The sequence below is a fragment of the Rattus norvegicus genome, chromosome 12 (assembly GCF_021556685.1).
Source record: "Rattus norvegicus strain SHRSP/BbbUtx chromosome 12, alternate assembly SHRSP_T2T, whole genome shotgun sequence".
NCBI lineage: Eukaryota > Metazoa > Chordata > Mammalia > Rodentia > Muridae > Rattus > Rattus norvegicus.
Genome location: NC_141545.1, coordinates 43,645,603 through 43,668,512, shown reverse-complemented (window position 1 = coordinate 43,668,512; position 22,910 = coordinate 43,645,603). Strand labels below are relative to the sequence as shown.

The 22,910-nt window shown below is 48.0% G+C and overlaps 2 long non-coding RNA genes across 3 annotated transcripts in view; one reads left to right on the top strand and one right to left on the bottom strand.

Moving 5' to 3' along the window:
• Positions 1-1,402: 1,402 nt before the first annotated feature.
• Positions 1,403-22,910, top strand: part of LOC108352451 (uncharacterized) — a 23,938-nt gene continuing 2,430 nt past the window's right edge. Inside the window, exons 1-3 of one of the 2 annotated variants that reach the window (XR_015634342.1) lie at positions 1,403-1,554; positions 2,428-2,509; positions 3,457-6,654. This is a non-coding gene — a long non-coding RNA (uncharacterized LOC108352451). Of the gene's footprint in view, positions 1,555-2,427; positions 2,510-3,456; positions 6,655-9,794; positions 9,890-22,910 lie in introns of those variants that run through there. The other variant, XR_015634341.1, reaches the window with a different exon arrangement.
• Positions 3,887-7,005, bottom strand: LOC148002340 (uncharacterized). Its single transcript, XR_015634340.1, has 3 exons — positions 6,854-7,005; positions 6,463-6,563; positions 3,887-4,193 (listed from the first exon to the last, which is right to left on the bottom strand). It is a non-coding gene; the product is annotated as an uncharacterized LOC148002340 (long non-coding RNA).

Here is a 22,910-nt window from a genome sequence, read left to right as displayed (position 1 = left end):
ATCAGACCTCATTGCATCAGAAGTGAGTGAGAACAGAGTGACCAGGAAGGGGGTGATACGGGAGTGGGCCAGGCTAAAAGGAAGCTCCAAGTCTTCCAGCAAATCCCCACTCCAATTCTTCCCCAAGGCTCCACCTCCTATCTAAAACCTTCTCAAACAGTGCCACCTGCTGGAGACTGCGTGTTCAAACTTAGGCCTGTGGGGGATATCTCAAATTTACAATACTAAGAACAGAACTGAGGCACACAGCCCTCTAAGGTAGAGAGAGGGGGAAATGTGATGCAGAATGCCAGACAGTTCATTCATAAAAATGTTATTCTATAAAAATGTAGTTCTAAGCCAGGCATGATGATGTATGTGATTATTCCCAGCAATCAGGAAGCAGAGGCAGGCTAATCTTTGAGCTCCTGTCCTGCCTGGTCTATAAGGGGAGTTAGTTCCAGGACAGTCAGGGCTACAAAGAGAAACAGTGTATCAAAAAACAAACACACAGACAAAAAGTTATTGCTCGTTGCTATTGACTTTCTCTTGTTAAATAAATGTTCACTTTCATGTGTTACTCTTCAGTCATCATCTTGTTTGCTTAAAAGTGGGATTCCTAATTAGTATAAACCCCAAGCCCTACAAATCTATTTAGGTAGTGTGTTAGGGATAGTGACACAGGAGAAGAGATCAGGGAGACATTTTCAAGTACCTTGTTTATGGGAATTTAATTAATTTATTTAAAAAGTTAGACATTTATTATTTACTTGTATGTGGGCAAGCATGTGCATATGTGTGCAGTGCCCTCGGAGGCTAGAAGAGGTCTCTGGGTCCCATAGTCTGAACCCTGGTCCTCTTCAAGAGTAGTAAGTATTCTTACCCACTGGGTCATTTCTCCAGCATGGATTTAACACAGGATTAAAGAATGATCTGCTCTACCAGGTACTAAAGAGAAGCCTAGATCCTAAAAGTGGACAGGTTAGTATCTTGTCCATGTATCCTGTCTGTCATGAACCACATTTGGACCAGGAAACAGCCCACTGAAAGGATTAGTTTCCACTCGATTCTCCTCTCTTGCTCGAACACTTTTGATGGATTTGCATTACCCACAGACTTTAACCAGGCTCTATCCTTCTTACCCATATCCTCCCCAGTTCTTTTACACAGTCCTGTGGCTCCAGGGGCCATTTTGGGCTTTTATGTCTCATTAAGCATATAAGAGCTAGACTTTCTGAGCCCTAAACCTGCAAACCCACCTATTAGCCAGTGTTTTAGACTCTCCCGAGCAGAAGCAGTTATAGACTCACAGGCTACACCTGGAAATAAGCCCATCTAGAAAGACTACATTTCCCAGGCTTCTTTGCATAACCATGTGACTAATTCTCACGAATGAGAGGTGCATAGTTAAATGTAACTTCTTGACTGTGCCATCTTCCTCCTAACAGGGTGGGAGTCGTAGGTTGGGGTGACTGAGATATCCAGTGCACAGATCCCATGCCTCTCACTCTGTAGAATGACTCCAAGAGCCGAGGTCCCTTAGGCCTCAGATTCTTACTGGGCAGAGAAGAAAAGGTGTGTTTTATTTAAGTCCCGATTCCTTTGGCCATTGCTGGCGTGGCTGCGTCTCTTTCTTGGCTAGTAACTGCCTCCTTTTGCTTGCTTTGTTTTGCCTTTTGGAGGGTGGATTTAGGAAAGGTAGGCAGAATGGATCTGTGAGCTTGGGAACCTTTGATAGTAGGAATAGATACCCCAGCTTCCCCCAGTTTGGTACAGCTGCATGCTCAGAGCTCAGAGCCCAAGCCTTCTAGAACACACTTGGTTTTTTTTGTTTTTGTTTTTTTGTTTTTTTTTTTTTTTTTTTTTTTTTTTGCGGCCGTCACTCCACCAGCCACCACGATATTTCAGGCACAATAAACAGGGCCAGTTATTGCCATGGTAACTTCACACTTTGTAGGAAGGAAGTTGGAGCTTGGACAAGGGGCAGGTTTTCCCCCAAGGGGAAAGAAACAGGCTGCTTGGACTCTTCTCTGAGTGGACTGGGTTGGCCCCCTCTCAACTCGGATTAACGAGTGTCAGGCTTCAAGACTAATGGGTTGGGGATTTGCCTCGCTGACTTCTGGCTCCTTCCTGGTAGTTTCTGGGCCTCCCTTCACCACTGCAGTCACCGAAGCATGGCAGTAAGTGGGATTGGGTGCGAAGGCTCCACCCTACCACAGAAATCTGGGGATTGCCCTGCCTAGCCTGCGGCCAGCAAGGAGCGATCAATGCTGGCTCAAGCCTTCTCCCTGTCCAGTCCTCATTTATGGGCAGGGAACAGCTGGCCTTATAAAAATAATTGAACCTACAGTGTACATTGACTGAGATTCAACTTCTAAATTTTGCACGGTGCCTGGCAGACTAAGCCAAGCCCAGGATCACCCCCACCCTTTCTCATTTCCTTAGCAGAGTTTAGAATGGAATTATCCCCGAAAGGAGGCAAACGGAGAGAACCCATCAGAGCTGAGCTCTCACAGCCACTCTGCCCCAGGTAGGTGAACTCAGTGTTCTTGCTGAAGCCCCAGGGATTCAGCAAGCATCATGGCTGCTGTGTTCTCTGATTTGGTGTCCTGAAATATCATACCGTACCCTATAAATATGCTCACTTGTTTCCTGTTGATTTAAAAAAATAAAATAAACCTGACTTGATTTAGGGCTCCTAAATTGGACAGCATACTTTGGCCTATAAAGTTTGTCGAGTGAAAAGTACTTCACACAGGGCCTCAAAAGGAAATGGTGTAGTGCATATTAGGTAATTGGAGGAGAATTTAATAATGTCACTGTTTATGAAAGTGCGAGTAGGAAGTTTGGATATTCTGTTGGAGAATGTTTTATGTTGAGTAATAGAAAAAGGTGTGTGTGTGTGTGTGTGTGTTCATGTGCATAGGATGTATGTACTTGTATGTAATGTGTGTGCATGTGTGTAAATGCATGTGCATATGTATATGTACATGTGTGTACATGTGTGTGCAATGAGTATATATGTGCATGTGCATATATGTCCATGTGCATATATGTGTGTACTTGTGTACATATGTGTGTGCATATGCATGTACATATGTATGTGTGCATGTGCCTATGTATGTCTATATGTGTTTGTGTAGTGTGTGAGTATGCATGTGTATGTACATGTACACATATGCTCATGTGCATATATATATGTATAAGTACTTGTGTATATGTGTGTGCATATGCATGTGCATATGTGTGCATATGCCTATATGTGTATATACCTGTGCATGTGTGTATGTGAGTATGCACTCCAGTTATAGACAGATGAGAGAATGTGACTGTCCCTAGAACATACACAAGTGGGGAACTTGCTTGGAGATGGGTCTGCCTGAGATGGGTCATCATCAGTCTCTCTAGATGAGCCAGTCCTGCTACCTCCCAAAGCAGATCTCACCTATTTATCTGAGTTTCTTTATAATGTACCAGGAAGGTTGGTGATGCCTTGGTCAGCAGCTTCCGGATGCCTGGTGCATGAGGTGGAGACACTTGTGGTCATGCTTATTGTCACAGCAGCCAGGAGTCAGCCCAAAGGCCTGTCCTGAGCAGAATGAATAGTTAAAGAGTGCCACATCCGCACATCAGAGCTCCCATCAACAGGAAAACACAGATGAATTATAGCCTCGCTCTTCAGAGCTGGAAACCATCCAAGATGGAATGCTGAGCCCAAATGCAAGCATACGGACCGCTTGCTCATTTGTAAAATGCGAAAAGGCACACAAAGACAACATGTTGTGTAGAGACATGGGGGCATGGGGTCTAATCAGTGAGAGAATAAGGAAGTGATGGCCACAAAATCTATGGAGCTCAGCCGAGGGTTCCCCAGTACAGGGACCCCTAACAAAACAAGGTAGACGTTGCTTCTCAGAAAGATGGCTTTATGGGGGAGGGGCTCAGGCAGACTCAGGAGACACTTTCAAAATAAGAGTGCAGCAATCCTGAGACTCAGGTGACCTGACTTAAGTCGAAGGTGACGGGTATTGGATCTTAATTCATAAGCCTGAAGCTGAGCCTCTGCCCCAGATCTCTTTCATTGGTTGGATTTCAGAAATGCAGGGAGGTGAGGAGGTTTCTCAAGGAAAAGGGGCTGCAAGTAGATGGTTTGTTTTCTGTGCAGTGTTCCAGCGACTCTTAGCGTGTCAGGCACTGTCCAAGGTGCTGGCAATCTAGAAGTAAACAAAACAGACTGGAAATCTGTCCCTGAGTGTGTGACGGTCTGTGTCATGAAGACCAAGACAATTGCATAAAAGTGATAAATACGTTCCCCACCTCTTTCTTCATAAGTTTTTTTTTTTTAAATTATGCTCGTCTACGTCCACCTAAGCGTTGTGCTGACAGACACCAGAAGGGGGCATTGTAGCCTCCAGACCTGGAGGTTGCTAGTAGCTCTGAGCTACCTAACAGGGTGCTGGGATCTGAACTGTGGTCCTCTGCCAAGGCCACAAGCACTCTTAGCCAATGAGATGTCTTTCTCGGCCCTTGAATAAGGTTTGAAAAACATCATGTGTCTTTGTAGCATTTAACAGGGACGTAGAATCAGCAGAGAGAAGCCCTTGGACAGGCCTTGAGGGGTGGTCTTAATTAGGTTGATAGAAGTGGGGAGAGGGGTAGGAAATGCCACCTCTCCTTGCCCTACCCCTTGTTTAGAACCTGTCCCTGATGGGCCTGGGAACAAGGTCAAATTTGTCACACATACAAAGTACAGCCTTTGTTGTGCTTGCTTTCTCTTCCCTAGACAGCAAGGTCCCATCAGAGGTATGTAGCCAATCAGAAAGAGCCACACATGAGGCTCTGTCCAGTGACCTTGGGTACCTATGAATTATAGGAGCTGAGGACACGGAAAAAGTTATGCAGGAAGAGAAGGGGAAACACTGCATGTTAGCAACTTGCCCTCAACACCAAATGGATTGGCAGAAGAACCTTCCAGAAACATGTCCCAGAACCCGCAAATGAATGTCATGACCAAGGATGGGCATTGTCCATGTGCTCCTCATTATGATGGACAAAATGGATGTCTTCTCCATCGTTATCTCTATAAGTATCTCCATGGTAACACTGCCACCATTGCCTTTAGTCAGAGGAAAGGTGAAAGCCAAGGGTGGGGAGATGGCTGGGCAGTTGAGGATACAGCAATGCGTTTGCAGAAGACCCCGGTTTGGTTCTCAGCACCCCATCAGCTGGCTCACAACTGCCTGCAACTCCTCATCTGGGGGATCTGATGACTTCTGTATTCTTCAGGCACCTGGTCTGTCTGTCTGTCTGTCTGTCTGTCTGTCTCTCTCTCTCTCACACACACACACACACACCCCACAGACACAGACAACACATATACACCACAGACATAGACACACACATACCACACATATACACACCATATACACATACACCATACATACACAGACACAGAAACATCAACATACACAGACAGACAGACACACACACGCACACACACACACACACACACACACACACGTGCGTATGAACATAAAATACATCTTAGTATAAGAAAATGTAACCTCTCAGGTTGACTGGGCAGCTTTGAACGGAAGGAGGACTTTTTGTGTATGCAAAAAAACAAAAACAAAAAACAAAAAACAACCCTCTTAGCTACAGCCAACATTGGTCAGAATTTTTTCAGTTTACATTTTGAGTGAAAGGAATTATTTCTCAACTTATTTTTAAGAACTACTTAAAAAAAATTTCCCCCATATCTATGTTCACATGGGGTGGTACTGGCCTTTGGACCCAGGATCTCACATATGCCAGGGGAGTGCTCTAAAATTTATTTTAAAATTAAATTCGTTTGAATGAATTATTAAGCTGAAATACTAAAAATGAGAACTGGGGCTGGAGATCATTAGCGTTCTCACAGCATGCACAAAGCCCTCCAGCACAGAAGAAGTGAGTCATGGTGTCATATGCTGTCATACCCCAGCACTTGGGCGGGGAGGCAGGAGAATGCGTTATTCAGGGTTCTCCTCAGCTGCACAGTGACCTGGAGGCTAACCTGGGCTACATGAGATTTTTGTCTTTAAGAAAAAAAAAAAAAAGAAATCCTGGTCCAGGAAAATAAAAATCCTGCCCCCTATCCCCAGATCTGCACTGCAAACATTTAAGTTCTAGAGATGTCAGAACGCACCATGTTATGATTCAAGCAGGCACACTATGTGAGACCAAGTTTCTTTATCCTTTCTCCACCTTGTGCCGTGCCCGGGGAAGAAGGTGTGGGATTCCTTTGCCAGTTCTGGAGGAGGCTTAGACAGTGAGGGATGCCAGCACCCCAGGCCCCCAAGCCTAGAGTTATAATATCACTTTCATTTCACTAGCCCCCAAGCACTGCCAGCTCCCTCCAAGGTATCCCTAAGCCCCACCCCCAGCTTTACAAGCAATGCCTTCATTTAAATATTCAAATGACGCAGATTAAATTTGATATACTTTCCTGCTGGGACCCTAGGAAAACATGGTAATCCTCATCTTCTCAGGCAGGCGTCTCCAGCTTGACCCTGCTGCTGCGACCAGCCACCTCCTGGTCCAGGCTGTGGATGACACAGAGATCAGCTCTGTATTAATGAAGATATATAGTTTCCTGTAATTGTTTGCTAATGATAAAAATAAAGTTGCAATGAAGATGCTTGTTCCTTTGCACACATGTGCGCAAGTCTCTAGAAAAATCCCTCCTTCTAGGTCAAAGGGTTCACAAGACTCAAATATCCATGGTAAATGTGCCCGCGGGAAAGTCCGCTGCAGACTTTTTCGTTTTTTATTGAGTGCTTCCTTTGAAACTCAGTTTTCAGAGATTAGCCAGGGACCACGGAGGAGGACTGACTCCCGAGGATGGTGGGAAAGACAGTCCTAGGGGCTCCAGATGCCAGCGAGGTGGCCCCAGCCTGGCGGGCTCTCATCCCTGGAGGCCGTGCCTTCTTGTGGAACACAGACAGCACCGCTGAGCTGGGGAGAGGGGTTGAAAGTATAGAGATAAATGCTAACCTCCAATGTAAACACTGCGGAGGGCTGGACGCTCTCTGAATGCGTCATAATCCCTGACCCTGGGAGGGGATGCGATAGCTGAGGAGACCACGGCTGGAGCTGGCCAGGGGAAAGGGAGATTGCGCGAAGATGGGAAGACACGGGGGCCAGGAAAAACCATCCTTCATGAGCTTGACAGCCCTGGGAGCCGACACAGGGGCTTACTGAACGGGACTAAAGGTTGAAGCCGGGGCTTCACATGGGCTGAGGGACCCCTCCTCATGGGTCAGATGAAAGCCTCATTTGGGGCCTATCCAAGGCAGTGCATAAGCCAGAAGCTGACCCACTGATAAGTTGTTTTCTTTGAGACAGGTTCTCACATATCCCAAGCTGGCCTGGAACTCACCGTGTACCCCAGGATAGCCTTGGACTCTTCATTCCCCTGCTACCACCTCCAGTGTGCCAGGGTTATAGTCAGATACAACTGTCCTGGTTTATGTGGTGCTGGGCATTGAACCCAGGGCTCTTAAATGCTAGGCAGGCTCTCTACTGACTGAGCCACACCCTCAACCCACCTTCCTTCCATTGGCAGTTTGTTCCCAGGGCCTTGACCTTGGCTACAGCAAGTCTACTTCCCTATACACACCTTGGTTCTTCATTTCTGTCCATCTCTCTGGGATCAGAAAGCGGGATCATGTCTCTAAGACAGTGAAAAGGGAGAGGAAGTTGCAGCAGGCAGCTAGGCTCAAGCAGATGCAGACTCAAAGCTCGGTGCATTCACTTTCATCCTGGGTGGACCCTCCCTGAGCCTCCATCCCGACCGGAGTATAAAGATGGCCACGGCCCCAGAAGAACTGCCAGGTTCAGTATCTATACACGATATATTCTTAGTAAGCACTGTGAGCTGTGTCTCCTCTAGATATAATGGGTTGTTTGTAGACCAGAGTCTACAGCTTTCCCCGGGCTGCCACGATACTTGCTTGCCAGACTCTCCTGTGAGGTCACCGGCTACTTCTCAACCAAGAGGTGGCATCTGACGGATTCTCTAGAGCATGGGCTGGCTTGCAGACCCACGTAGAACCCGTGCCTCAAGCTTTAGCGTTCCAAAGGCCCTGCCTGCTTCCAGCTCACCCTGTAGGACCCCAGCTTCTAGGCAAGGATAGTACCAATAGTATGCAGACACCCCAGACCAGACAACGCCGACATGTTTAGGGTGCCCTCCAGATCATTCTGTCCCTCGGCCCCAACTCCCTGTGGTTCAAGTCATTACCACCCACGTGACTTCTCATCTGAAGCTCTGAATATTGTGGTTTCATCAGGCAATCCCACTGGTACAGTTTGAATCTGGGGTGAACCCCAGAAGCTCACATGGTGAAGGCTTGGGGGCTGATCTGTGGTACTCGTGGGAGATGATGAGCTCTTTAGGGGCGGGGCCTGATGGGAGGAAATTAGGTCATCGGGTGCATGTCTCTGTGGGGATATTGGGACCCTGAACTCTTCCTGTCTCTCTTTGCTTCCTGACCACCAGGAGGTGACCAAGCTGGTTCCGCTGAATACCCTGACCAAGATGTTCTGTGTCACCACGGCACCAAGTGAAAACTGTGGTCAAGCAAAGTCTTTTCTCTGAATAAGGTGTCTGTGTTTAGTGTTTCATCACAGTGATAAGATGACTGGTCCGCCATTGGCGCTGTGTCTAATTTCCTACCCAGAGAGTCTGTGAGCTAAGCAAAGTGGCCAGTGTTCATTGGGGGGCAGCATGGTGCCCAGCAAGGGGGAGCTGGGGTATGAACTGATGCGGTTCTAATTCCCCAAACACAGCTTGGTCCAGCACCCCTTACCCCCATGCTGCTGTGGTAGATTCCAGAAACATAAACGGTCCTCCTGCCTGCCCCAAGGGGTGCTGGGAACTCAGGGCTTGCCACTGTATCCGTCATTTTGCCAGGGGTTGCAACAAGGGATGGGGATGACAGGAAGCTTCCTGAGACGATAATGTCTCCTCTTCCTGCTCGCTCTCTCTCTCTCTCTCTCTCTCTCTCTCTCTCTCTCTCTCTCTCTTCCCCCACCACACAATATTCTTCCCTCCTCAGCCTTGTCAGAGCACGGCCCTCAGTCACATTTATCATGTAGCACGGATGTCGACAGCTAGAAACACCATAAATAATACAGGTGACAAAGATGGCCAAGCCACATCAGCTTAGAACAAACCCCAGGCAGATCCTAGGAGTGCTTCACTATCGACAAGTGAACGTTGTGTAAGTCGTGTAGCCAAAGATGACCCCAAACTTAGGATCCTTCTGCCTCGGCCTCTCAAAGGCTGAGAATATAAGTCTGTACTGCCATGCCCAGGTTAAAGGGCCTCCCAAAGGTCTATGTGGTAAAGCAAGAGACCCCAGCATGGCTCTGCTGGGAAAGGTTGGAACTTTTAAGGGGTAGAGCTTAGTGGAATGTCTTCTGGTCAGTCTCTGGGGGTAGTTTGTTTTGTTTTGTTTTGTTTTGTTTTTTGAGACAGTGTCTCACTACGAAGACCCAAGCTGACCTTGAAGTCACAGAGACCCACCTCCTGCTGCCTCCTGGGTGCTGGGATTAAAGAAGTGTGGCACCTAGAGGGCCAGGGTGTGCCCAGAGCCCAGTCACTTTCTGTCTTTTACTTCAGCAGTGTGTTGTGGTCAGCTCCAGTGCACACTTCTACCACAGTGCCTTGCTTCAGCACAGGTTCCCAAACAACTCTGGGCCCGTGGACACCATGAGCCACAGTGAACATGGTCACCTTTTAAAGGGAGTATTTTTTGTATGTGTTACAGTGATGGGACGCTAACCTCGGTACTGTCTGAGAACAACTGTCTGAGAATGGCCTGTGCTGTGACTGACCGTCGTATTAGCCGACAACAGTATCCGCGTAAGAACCCTCCAGCATGCAAATGACAGAAACCCTCAGACCGTCTGAAGCGTCAAAGACAGTTGATTGGCTGCATCTAAGGCATTTCTGCGTGCATGTGCGTGTGTGCGTGCGTGTGTGTGTGCATGTGTGTGAACGTGGAGGCCAGAGGTTGTCAACGTCAGGTGTCTTCCTTGATCACCTTAGTTTTGAGATGGATCTCTCGATGAACCTGGAGGCCAGCCATCAGCTAGACTGGCTGGCTAGTGAACTTCATGGGCCTTCCTGTCTAGACTCCCTCAGTCCTAGGTTTGCACACTGCCATTGTGACAGCTGTCTTGTTTTTATTTCTTTCCTTCCCTCCTTCCCTCCTTCCCTCCTTCCTTCCTACCTCCCTCCTTCGTCCCTCCCTCCCCCTCCCTCCCTTCTTCCTTCCTTCACCCCTCCCTCCTTCCTTCACCCCTCCCTCCCTCCTTCCTCTCTCCCTCCTTCCTTCCTTGTTTGTTGTGTTGGGGATGGGAACTCAAGTCTCCACCTTACACAGCACACACATTACAGACTTGAGCTACCCCCCCCCCAGCTCTCAAACACTCTTTTAAGCAATACTGTCTCTCAGGGTGGGTAAAGCTTGGGATTTCCTCCTTCGAAGCAGTCAGCTGGCATTTGAGGGCGTGCCATGCAAAATTAATTTGCAGGCTCAAGTTGGGTATGCAGGGACCAAGAAGGCTTTGGGAGGCCACACCCCACCTGAGGACAATGTGTACCACACTTACCTGGGCGTCAGGTGGATGGTTGTTTTCTCTCTACCCCTGCTATTTCTGTTATTTGCCCCTCTGCCACCCCCTACCTTAGCTTATATTCTGTTTTATGTGTATGATACTTATATGTCTGCATGCCTGGTGCCTGTGGAAGCCAGGAGAAGCCATTGGATCCCCTGGAACTGGTGTTACCAATAACGGTGAGCCATCCTTTGGGTGCTGAGAAAGCCCAGGATCTCTGGAAGCAGCAGCCAGTGCTTTTAACCACTGAACCATCTCTCCTGCCACGTGTATTCTCTGCTTGTCTTTAGTTTTACTTGGGAAGCATCCTTTTAGGTCTTCGTTCTTCCAGATTCGAGTGTCTGAATCCCCCAATGCTGATCGCTTGTGACATGTGCTGTGGGCTTGGCCAGCCCCACAGCTGGCGGCAAGCAGCCCATGAGTCTTTCAGCTGTGATAGCCCTGCTAAGAGGTGAGGTCAGAGGAGCAGGTCCCAGCCACCTGCACCCCAAGTCCTGCAGTCTCTGGGGTCCGGTCAGCCTGGTGCCCACTGGGCTGGTCCTCTCTTCGTGACTGTGGCTGGTAGCCTGGGAAGGAAAAGAGTGGGGTAAACCACTCACCCCCACGGCTGCCTTCCGAGGCCAGCCAGCTCGCTGGGCCATTAACCAGGCAAGCCACAGCAGCAATAAAATTAATTTCCTTTCCTAATATATACAAGACTTTCTTCAGGAGACTTATGGAGCGATTTGATCAAAGTGCGTAACTGGTATTCTTGTGCTATCACTTTCAGCCCCTTAATGCCCTCCTGTCAAAACAAAATCCTGAAGAAAGGCTTTGAGTGGAGTCACATGGACATAATGGGTTTCTAAAAGAGAGTCCTAAGCACTCGCTAACATATACAGAGCCGACTATTAGATGGCGGGTGCATTGTCCTTATATTTTAATGTAAACATACTTATATTAGGCGGGCGCTTCATCCCTCTGCAGATGCAGAGGGGCAGGGTGGGTGGGGGAGGGGGATGGCTTCAGTGGGACTGCCAACCAGGGGAGAGTCCACTAAGCAGAGACGTGGAGGGAAGGTCAGAGTCGTGAAGGGAGGAGGGAAGCAGAGGAGACCTATCTGGATATTCTTAATGACACAGATGCCTGGCTCCTGGGTGACACTTTGAACTTGTTTTTTTTTTTTTTTTTTTTTCTTTTTCCAAGGAGTTTCCCACCTCGCCTGCTCTGCCCTGCAGACAACCTCTGTGAGTCCCTCTGTGACTGGGAAGGAGAGGGGACCCATTTACTTGGGTGGGTAAACTGAGGATCAGAGGAGGCTTCCACATCCTGGCAGGGACCAGATGCACAGGTGAGATGAGGAGAGTTGAACGGAATTCCTTATATCCAATCACAAACCGTAGGCAGGCTTGTGTGTCTGTAATCCCAGCATACAAGAGGCAGAGCAGGAAATGGAGCAGTTCAAGTTTAGCCCCCTGGCTACACAGAAAACCTTCTTCAAACAAACAAACAAACAGACAAGCACAACTAAATAAAACCCTGGGGTCATGTCAAGAGAAAATCAAGTCTTTGTCACCTTGAAACTCGAATGGACAGAGTGACAGGGTTTCCAGAACGTTCTGAGAATGGATACCTAAGAGGAAAGTAGGCAAAACCCAGCATGACACTTTGACACAGGTTCCCAGGACACACAGGGTGAGGACGGGCAAAGGGGAGATGGAGATTTTCCAGCCCACATTCAGAGCGCCAGAAAGAGTCAACCTTAGGTCTCCTGCCACCAATCTGGGGGCCTCTGGTGCAGCCAGAGGCAGGAGCCAGGAGGAGAGATGAGGTTCCAGGTGCACCACATGGCAGGGCTTGGAACATGACTGAGGCTGAAAACTCTGCCTGTATTTTCCACACACCCCCAATGTTGTGTTTTCCACATCTCCCCCCCTTCCCTCATCCCTGTACCTTGCCCTGGGGTCCGTCTCCTGGGAGGCACCATATTTTAGCTGAGCCAGTGCAGATAAGATGCCGGGTGCTTGAAGCCTGGATAAGAAAGGACTGGCAGCTGGTGGTGATTCATCCCTGCTCTTTCCAGCCAGCTGATAGAACATAGGTCAGCCTTCCCTTGACTCAAGAGTCCCCATTAACCCGGGAGGTGCCACAGCCCCCTACCTAGTATGCTTACCAAGTACATACATGGGTTTCCCGTGCCAAGTAGTCCCTTGTTGAATCCTGTATCCTCACTCAGGATGGAATCTGCACTTGTAGGCAGAGGTAGGGAGTAGGTGAGCAGCGTTGAGTGGCAGGTCAGAGCAGTGGTTAGGAGCCTCCAACTTCAAATCCTAGCCGTGCCACTGCCCATGTGTGGGACCTTGTAAAGACATTTGGAGTGTCGCCTTTCCATCCATGTGACAAAATATCTGAGAGAAATATCTGAGAAGGGAAAAAGATTTGCTTTAGCTTTGGGTTCCAAAGGTGTCTGTCCCTGACTGCTAAGACTTGTGGTGAGGCATGCCTGAAGCATGTGGGAAAAGAAACTGTTCAACACACACACACACATACACACACACACACACACAGCTAAAAGACAGACACACAGAAACAGAGACACACATACATACACACATACACACATACCTATACACACATACATATACACACATACACATACATATACACATATACACACATACATATATACACATACATATACACACATACACATACATATACACACATACAGATGCACACATACATATACACAAGTACACACATACAGATACACATACATATATACACATACAGATACACACATACATATACACACATACAGATACACACATACATATATACACAGATACACATACATATACACACATACAGATGCACACATACATATATACACATACACACATGCACATATACATATACTCAAGTACACACATACAGATACACATACATATACACACATACATATATACACATATACACATACATATACACATATACATACACAGAGAGAGAACTAAAAGACAGACACAGAGACAGAGACACACATACAGAGAGACAGGGCACATTGAGAGAGAGAGAGAGAGAGAGAGAGAGAGAGAGAGAGAGAGAAGAGCAAGTCCCTTTCTAGGTCATATCCCTGGTGTACTGACTTCCTCCTACTGGGCCCCACTTTCTGAAGGTCTCACTGGCCTCCAATAGAACTCCAGGCTAGGCACCCAGCCTCTGACTCACAGAGACCGAGAAAGGAGAATCATGACTTAGAAACCAGCCTGGGTTATATACTGAAACCCTGTGCAAAAATAAGATAAACAAATTAAACAAATAAATAAAAGCCATAACACCTGGTCTTGCTAGGCCTCAGTTTCCCCACCCACAAGTGTAGTGATCATAGCATCTGCCTCAGAGATCTTGCAAAGGAAGAATACAGCCCTCCCTTCAGAGGTTTCTGACATCGACTCCTGCTGGGCTCAAGAAATGGCCAAAGTCACATGCACAGGAGTCTCCATGGACAGGAAGTGGAAGGGCTGGTGTTCAAAATTCTAAATTCTTTCTCCCTCCCCTCCCCTCCCCACGAGACAGGGTTTCTCTGTGTTGCTCTGGCTGTCCTGGAACTTGCTCTGTAGACGAGACTGGCCTAAACTCAGAGATCTGCCTGCTTCTGCCTCCCAAGTGCTGAGATTAAAAGTGTGCAGCATCACTTCTGGGCTTAAACCATCCTCCCAAGGGAGGCCTGGAGACCAGTATGGCGCTGGGGCTGATTTGGAATGCTTGAGTCAGGACTTTAATGAACAGTGGTTAAACACAGACACTGCTGGAAATTAAAGCTGAAAGTTGTGTCTACGTTTTACCATTGGAATCCCACCACTTTGGAGCTGAGGCAGGCAGGCAGATCATAAGTTTGAGGTCTGCCTGGACCATACAGGAAAACCCAGTCTCATGAAACATTCCATTTTATAAGTTTACAATGCCACGCTGGAGGCGGAAGTGATTAGTCGGGACTCATGGCTTGCTCCGTTCTTAGGTCATGCACGTCCACTGCGCCTGCGCAGTAACGGCCCAATGACAGGTCGCTGATTCCCCCAGCTCCCTGCAATGCCACCCCAGAAGTATTTATAGCATACATTTATAACACGCGGGCTATAACATGCAGGCAGATGGTGTTTATCAGGGGCCTGTTGCGGTTTGTATTTTTCCTCCCTTGGGAGACAGGTGTTAAGATTTATCCTCTGCCCTGGCCTAAAACTCGGTCTTCTCCTTTTGTATGAGGATTTCCCCCAGTTTTTTTGCAGGAAGTTTTGTTTTGTTTTGTTTGAGACAGGGTCTCTCCGTGAAGCCCTGGCTGTCCTGGAACTCACTCTGCAGACGAGGCTGGTCTGGAACTCAAGAGATCTGACTGCCTCAGCCTCCTTAGGGCTGGGATTAAAGGCTCATGCTACCCCGTTCTGCTTTGTAAGAAAATTCTTATTCCCTGGGCCCTGAGCTCTCTGCTTTTGAGGGGCTGGGCAGGATCATCTGCCCTGGCATCCTCTCCTTTCACTCGAAGGAGCTTGGAGCTGGTGAGGAAGCCTGGCACAGTCTTTGTGCTGGGTTGCTGTTTTCCAAGTGGTGGTTAGCTTGTGAGATCAGGTTCAGCCTCGGGGACTTCAAAGTCATGGGCAAAGACCTCTTTGGTTTAGAGGGTGGCAGTTTAGAATCCAGGACAGAAGGCAGGGTGTGGGGCTAGGAAGATGCTGGTCCCTTGGGCACTGCCAGTGCCCTCTCTGCACTAGTTTGCCCCCCACTTTGGGTAAATTCCTCGTCGGGTGATAAGCTGGCTCCATCTCTGAGTTTTCCCATCCTGCTGACAGTTTTAAACCAATAGATTTATGAACTTTTAAGTAATAGAAATATTTAAGGGCAGACGGGTCTGTCTTATCTGTTAAGACAGGGACACTCCTCTTCGGGGATGGGGGAGGGGTAAACTCATAAAAAGGAATGAGGTTAGTGATTCCCCAGCATAGGGGGCTTCTGCTGCCCGGATGCCTTCCTTCCTGCCCAGGCGCTAGCCTGGCTCCCGCCTTCCAGTTTGTTTTGGGTGTTTTCCCCAGCAGGTTTTATTCTTGGGCCAGTTGGAATCCACAGGTCTAGATTACCTCCATTACTCCAGAGACCAATGAAGATGAAGGGATGATGGTGGTGGTGGTGGTGGTGGTGATTATGATGATGGTGGTGGCTAGCATGTATCCAGCACACATTGTATGCTCAGCACCACAAGCTGAGAGCTTCATCTGGAAAAGCCCAGGGGACAGGCAAGTGGGCTCAGAGAGTGAGGTGACCTGGCTTCTGTGGGGGCCTGAGGCTTATTTAACTATGGAGACTTTCTCATAGAAAAACAATGGCAGCATCTTAGGACTGCCTAACAATACCTTCCAGGTTCCTTCCCAGAGTCTCAAAGGAACCTGATCTAGCAAGGCACCTGTAAGTTTGAAGTTTATGATATTTATTTTTTACAAAAGAAGGAGTGGTCCCCAAAGTAACTTGTTCAAGGCCGGATGGTTTCCAGATGGCAGTGGGGGGGATTCGAACTCAGTTCTGATGTCAGCATCCTTGCTCTCAGCTCCCTCTCACCCACTGTTACCTCCATTCATTTGCTCCTGGCTCTCCAGCAGCTCTGTGGACTCTTGCTGTCCCGCCTATCTTGGGGATGTTGTTTTTCTTGTCTGACATGCCTAAATGCTCTGTTTTCCTCTACCAAAACCTGTTCTGTCTGGGGTTTCCCCCCACCCCAGCTTTCTCTCCATCTCTCTCATCATATCCATCTCTACATGCCCCCCCAATAATTCTCTAGTCACCCAGCTGTGCCTAAGAGTCACAGCCCAAGTGTCTGTGTCCATTTAACCTTGAGGATGTTGTGGTTGTGACTGTCACACACACACACACACACACACACACAGAGAGAGACAGACAGAGAGACAGAGACAGACAGAGACAGAGAGACAGAGACAGAGAGAGACAGAGAGACAGAGACAGAGAGAGCATGCTGTCACATGACTGAGGTATACACCGAGCTCTGTGTCTCCTGTTTCCTCTCTCCCACAGCCCACTCTGGCTTTCCTTTGTCCCCTCTGTCACTGTTTCCTCAGTGCTTCAAAGAGGGAAGATATTGGACAGCACTGGTGAATGATGACATTAGACATAGCCACTGTCAAGAATGTCAATATGGCAAAATGTCCCCATGATGAAAAATGTTGGCCCAGTCAGGGGTAGTGGAAGGCTTCTCAGAGGAGGTGACACCCAGAGGAGCCGCTGAAGGTAGCTAGGTGGCAGCTTAGGCAATGGGAAAGCATTGCAGTCAGAGAACATAGTGCCCTCTGTGGTCTGTGATATCTCAGGACCTTTGCACTGGCTGTCTCTGCCACCCAGAACCACTCTTGTATTTGGCCAATTAGACTGTGGTGGTACCAGAGGTGAGGCTAGAAGAGCTCTGAACCTTGCTGTCCTGGACCTCTGTCTTAGTTGGAGAGAGACTAGAAGAAGAGCATCATCCTGGACACCCATCACAGCATCACAACTTGCTGCTCGGGGCACTTCCCACACTACCTTTTGGCTCTCCCTGCTCCAGAATGTATAACCTCGGACAAGTTACTGATCTTTCTGCACCATGATAGGGTCAGTGATGGAACCCCGTCTTCTCTATACATGAAGTGCTTAGTGGAGATCCCAGCAGGGTGCATGCCAAAGAAGAGCCAACAGGTACACCAGCTGCTGGGACACAGGGCTTGAGTCCACAGGCCGCACTTATAAACCATCATTCCATCACCCTGTCCCTCAATGTTCACACACACACACACATGCCCATTCATATGCGCACAATGCATATACACACATGTATACACATACACACACACTTATGCATGCACATACAGATGTACACATACAAAGCACACACACTCCCATACATACGCACACCCAAAGAAACACACACACATATACACACTCATGCACACACATACAGATGTACACATACAAAGCACACACACTCCCATACATACGCACACCCAAAGAAACACACACACATATACACACTCATGCACACACACTTATGCATCACACACACAGATATGCACATACACACATGCACAAACACACACATATGCATGCATACATAAACACATACTTATGCAAGCACACACATGCCCAATCATGCACAAACACACACATACACATACTTATGCATACATGCACACACATATACTCATGCATGTGCATTCACACACATGCATACATGCACACACACACTCTAGCTTATGATAGGAAGAGTTCAGCAGAACACAGAAGGGTGGGCCAGCTTTTAGAAAGCAGGGTGAATGTAACTTAGGATTCCCAGAAGACACAGCCCTGGACCCACAGTCAGTACCTACCGTTTGGGTTGAGGAGTTAACGACTGCCAGGCACCCCAATGTTTCACTATCTACTGCAAATATGTTCCCCATTACCACCATCCTCTGAGCATAAAAACACTGTCGGCATTTCAACAAGGCTCCTGGCCCTGCGGAGGCCGTGTGATATATGGGCTTTCTGCCTCTCCTTGGCTGCTTGCTTAGGGCATTTAATTCCCTGCCTGGCCCAGGCTTGAGGCACTTGATGTTGGTGGAATAATTGGAAACCTCAAAGCTGGAGGTGACTTACAAGCCTGAGGAAACATTCAGACTATGTTTCTGGAGGGAAGAGCCAGCTTGTATTTCTGTCTCCAGCTTTGTATTTCCGGTCATTTAGTCACCAAATGCTTATTGACACTGAGGTGGATAGATCCAAAGATAGCCACCATGATTCCTAAACCCCCATGTTCAGGCCCTGCCCTTGAGGATGCCTGTAGCCTATGGTTTACATTTGGTCAATAGGGTGAAGGTATTTTGTTGATTTAGTTGTGAGATTGAGCTTTGAATTAACGAAAATAGAGATTATGGAAGATGTGGTTTGGCTCCACGGTAGAGCGCTTATTTAACGAGTGGATTTAGCCCCTGGCTTCCACTGCCAGTATCTAAAAAAGAAAGGAGAAAGAAAAAAGGAAGAAGGGGAGAGAGGGAGGGACAAAGAAAGGAGGGGGCAGAGAACAGATTAATCCTGGAACCAAGTGAAGGGTTCTGAGCTGGGTCCATCCCTCGCTGACGTCAGGAGCGGCGCCGTCCTACTGTACTGGGGGTCAGCCCACCCTGAGACCAAGAGCCCCCTCCTTCTGGCCCCAGGAATGTCAGCATCTTCATAAGACACACAGAAGAAGAAAGTAAGTTCTACCCTAGAAATGAGCCTGGAGCTGATCCCACCCCAGCCACGTCTCTAAGAGGAAAATTCAGCCCAGAAATCCAGAAAAGATAAAGCTAGCTTTTCCGGTGTTCAGCTTTCTGAGGAAATCAAGCGGTCAGAAACGTGTATTGTTAACTAAATTTTAAATACGTGGCAAACTGTTACTAATCACTACAAAACTACGACGATCATCTACTTTGCACTGAAGCGCTTAGAAACGCGTGCATTCACACACACATGCGCGTGACAGAACAGCTCGTCTCTGATACTCATCCTCAGCACATGCGCAATAAAGGTGGTGCTGAGTGGAGAGACCTAACCGGTCTTGTGTGACCTGGAGGAAGTGAGGAGAGCTTTGTGCACCTCAGTTTTCTCCTTGAGGCGTGGAGATGGCTTGCCTGTGTTCATGCTACATCGCCCACTAACAATGAGATGGAGTTGGGAGTGGGCTACAGCTCAGAGGTCAGATGCTGACCCTGGATGCATGGGGCCTCGCCATTCTCTCCAACGCTACAGTTTTTCTCTGACTTTGGACTGTGTCCCCAGGAATATGATATTCGCATCCTCTGTTCTTAGCTGAAGCATAAGACAGTTTCCCCATGCCTCCCAACAGGTGTGGCTTTCTTCCTCAGTAATGCGAACTCCCGTGTACCGTCCATTTCTCCATCCCACCTGCAGAGACAGAGGCCACGCAGATAGGTTTTAGACCAAACACGTGGCTAGAAAATGGCTGAGAGATGAAATAGATATTTTCAAGGGAAAGGGGCACAGTAAAATATAATGTCATTACATTTTAATTTCCAACAAAACAAAAGAAAAACTATATATGTTTCAAGGGCTAAGGCTGAAGCTCAGAAGTAGAATGTTTACCCTGAATGTGTGGGTCCCTAGGCCCATCCCCAATATTTCAAATAACTTTTTACCCACCCCCAACAATATGTGTACGGGTATAGGGTAGTTGAGCCTAGACCCTGATGTGGAAAGGAGACATGAGACTCCAGTACAGAGTCTCAGCAGAGGGGAAAAACATCTTACATTTCATCTGGCTGTATTGGAAATACTCAAGAATCCAGCACATAGTAGGTGCTTCATAAATCACTTGATGGGGGGGGGGAGCTGGAGAGATGACTCAGTAAAGTGCATGCATGCTTTGTAAGCACAGGAATCTGAGTTCCATCCCCAGAAGCTGTGTGAAAAAAAATCCAGGTGTGGTGCTGGCTTTGGGTATGAGGAGACAGGTGGATTCTTGGGGCTGGTTGGCTGGTCAGCATAGCCAAATTGTTGAGGCCCAGGTCCCAGTGAGAGAGTTGCAGTCTCTCTCTCCCAAAAAATCTGAAGAGGATAGTGTCCTGAGAAGTGCATCAGAAGCTGACCTTTGACCTCCATGCACACACACACAGACACATGTGTGCACACACATCAAAATAAAACAATTTTATTGAAAGGTCTAAATGGATCCCAGGTCCTCAGTGGTTTCTTGGGAGGCACCCAAACTTTACTTTCTGCGACAGATAGGTTATCAACGGTGTCAGAAAGGGAGGCAAAGAGAGAATTAGTGGCTTGTCCAAAGGCCTGAGGCAGAGAGGCAGCCAGGATTTGAACCCTGTGCCACCATTCCCTGCGTTTAGCTTGAACGCCTCCGCATCGCCCCCCAAGACAACGATTGAAGGTGCAAAGGACCAACCATGGTCGCTGACACAGCACAGCCAAGCAGATGCTGTCTGTACGGCTACTGTCATGGCTCGTGTTCACCACCCAGCTTTGAAAGCTTCTGTGGGGTCCTGAGTGTACTTTAAAGAGGGGAAAAATGGGGGCGGGAGAGAACTGTGGTTCCAAGGAGTCTGTGTGCGTGTGCGTGCGCGCGCATGCGCAAGCTTAGTGACGTCGTGTGTCCTCCTTGGCAGGCCTGGCATAGTGTTAGGGTCCGGTAACACCCCATGGCATGGCCTCTCACGGTAGGCTCACAGCCCACAGGCGCAGGCTGCGTTGATTGATCTGACCCTGTAAAGAACCGGCTGGGCCACACGAGCTGGGTGAGGCTTAATAAGGGCATCTTGAAGCTGATAGGAACCAGAGCTGCTCGTTAAGATTCCGGGGACTGCGGGATTCTTCTGTGCAGTACTTCATCTTCATCATCATCTTTTCTCTCGCTCTCTGTCTTAAGTGAAGCAGATAAAGCTCGCTGAGCGTCCGGAGGGTGACACAAGAGAGCAAAAGCAGGAGCCTTTGATTTTTAAAGGACTACGTTAAAAGGCGCTTGTGACATTAAAGGGTCCCAGGTCCCAGCTGGGATCAAGGGCAGATGGCTGAGCGGCCTCCTTGGCTGGGTTATACAAATGTATTTGGGACAGGAGGTGGCAGTGGCTCTGGGCTGGCATTCAGAGGCCTGGTGTGGCTCTGTCATGCCCAAATGGATAGTGGATATATCCTCAGTTGACTTCAGGCCTCAGTTTCCCTGGTTTCAAGCTAGGAGGTGAGTGTGAGTACGCTTTGGAAGAGTTCTGCGTGGACCAGTCCCACTGGGAGCACCTTGCCTATCACCTTAGCCTAGGATGGGTCAGTGACAGTGAGGATGATGCTGGCCCTGTGTGAGCAGGCAGGCAAGTCGTGGCCTGGGATGTCACAAGAACCTCATTTCACCCTTTACCTTAACCCCGGCAGCCACCACTCCCAATTGAGGAAACCTTCTTCAAGTCATCCAGTGTCCATACCACACCTGGTAAAGCTAGCTTCTTCCAGAGCCAGACAGAAAATGCAGGGAGACAGACAGACAGAGAGTGACAGACAGAGACAGAGAGACAAAAACACAGAGATGGGGACACACAGTGAGGTGGCTTTTCCTCTTCTGTTTGAGTTCCTTTGACAAGCTAAAGACAAACACTACAGACCCGCTCCCAAACAACACACAGGTATGACAACTCACATCTAATTTTCGGGACAGATTCAAGCCGTAGCCTCTTAAACTTCGGTGTGTGTGTGTGAATACTTAGAGGTCAGCCCTCACCTTCCATATTACTTTAGACACCATCTCTCGCTGTCCCCTGCTGTATATGCCTAGCTGGGTGGCCCACAAGTTTCTGGGGGATCCTTTGGTCATTATCTCCTGTCTCCCTGTAGGTACATGCGGTCACTAAGCTTTGTTCGGGTTGTGGGGGTCTGAACTTAGGTCCTGAAGCTTAAACAGCACATGCTTACCCTACTGAGCCCTCTCCCCAGCCCCTAAGTAGCATTTTCTTGAGACAGGACTCACCATGCACTCCAGGCTAGCCTTGAATTTACAATTCTCTTACCTCCACCTCCTAAGGCCGGGATTGCAGGCATGCCCACCAGCCATGTTTGGAGGGCTAGTCACACGGGAAGCATGAAGCTATAAGGAGGAGAAGAGTGAGGCGTGTGCTCGGGTGCTTATAGAAGCCACAGCATGGCACCCTGTGTTCAGGGTTCATCTGGGGTCGGCTTAAATCCAGTTAGGCAGAAGCCCCTCACAGCTCAATGAGATAACTTTTCCCTGGTGTGTACTGAGAGTCTTAAGCGTGTTCATTCTCTGTACGCATGTAGGTATGCATGCATGTACATGCATATATGTTTGTATGGGTTACTGAGTCTTAAGTGTGTTCATTCTTTGTGTACATGTGTGTATGCATGCGTGTACATATGTATGTTTGTATGTGTTGAGAGTCTTAAGATTGTTCATTTTTGTACACATGTGTATGCATGCATGCACATATATATGTTTGTATGTATACTGAGGGTCATAAGTGTGTTCATTTTTTGTACACACATGTGTATGCATGCACATAAATGTATATATGTTTGTATGTGTACTGAGAGTCTTGAGTGTGTTCATTCTTTGTACACATATGTGTATGCATGCATATACATATGTACATGTTTGTATGTGTTACTTAAAGTCTTAAGTGTGTTCATTCTTTGTACACATGTGTGTATGTATGCATGTACATATGCATATGTTTGTATGTGTATGAGTCTGTATATGTGCA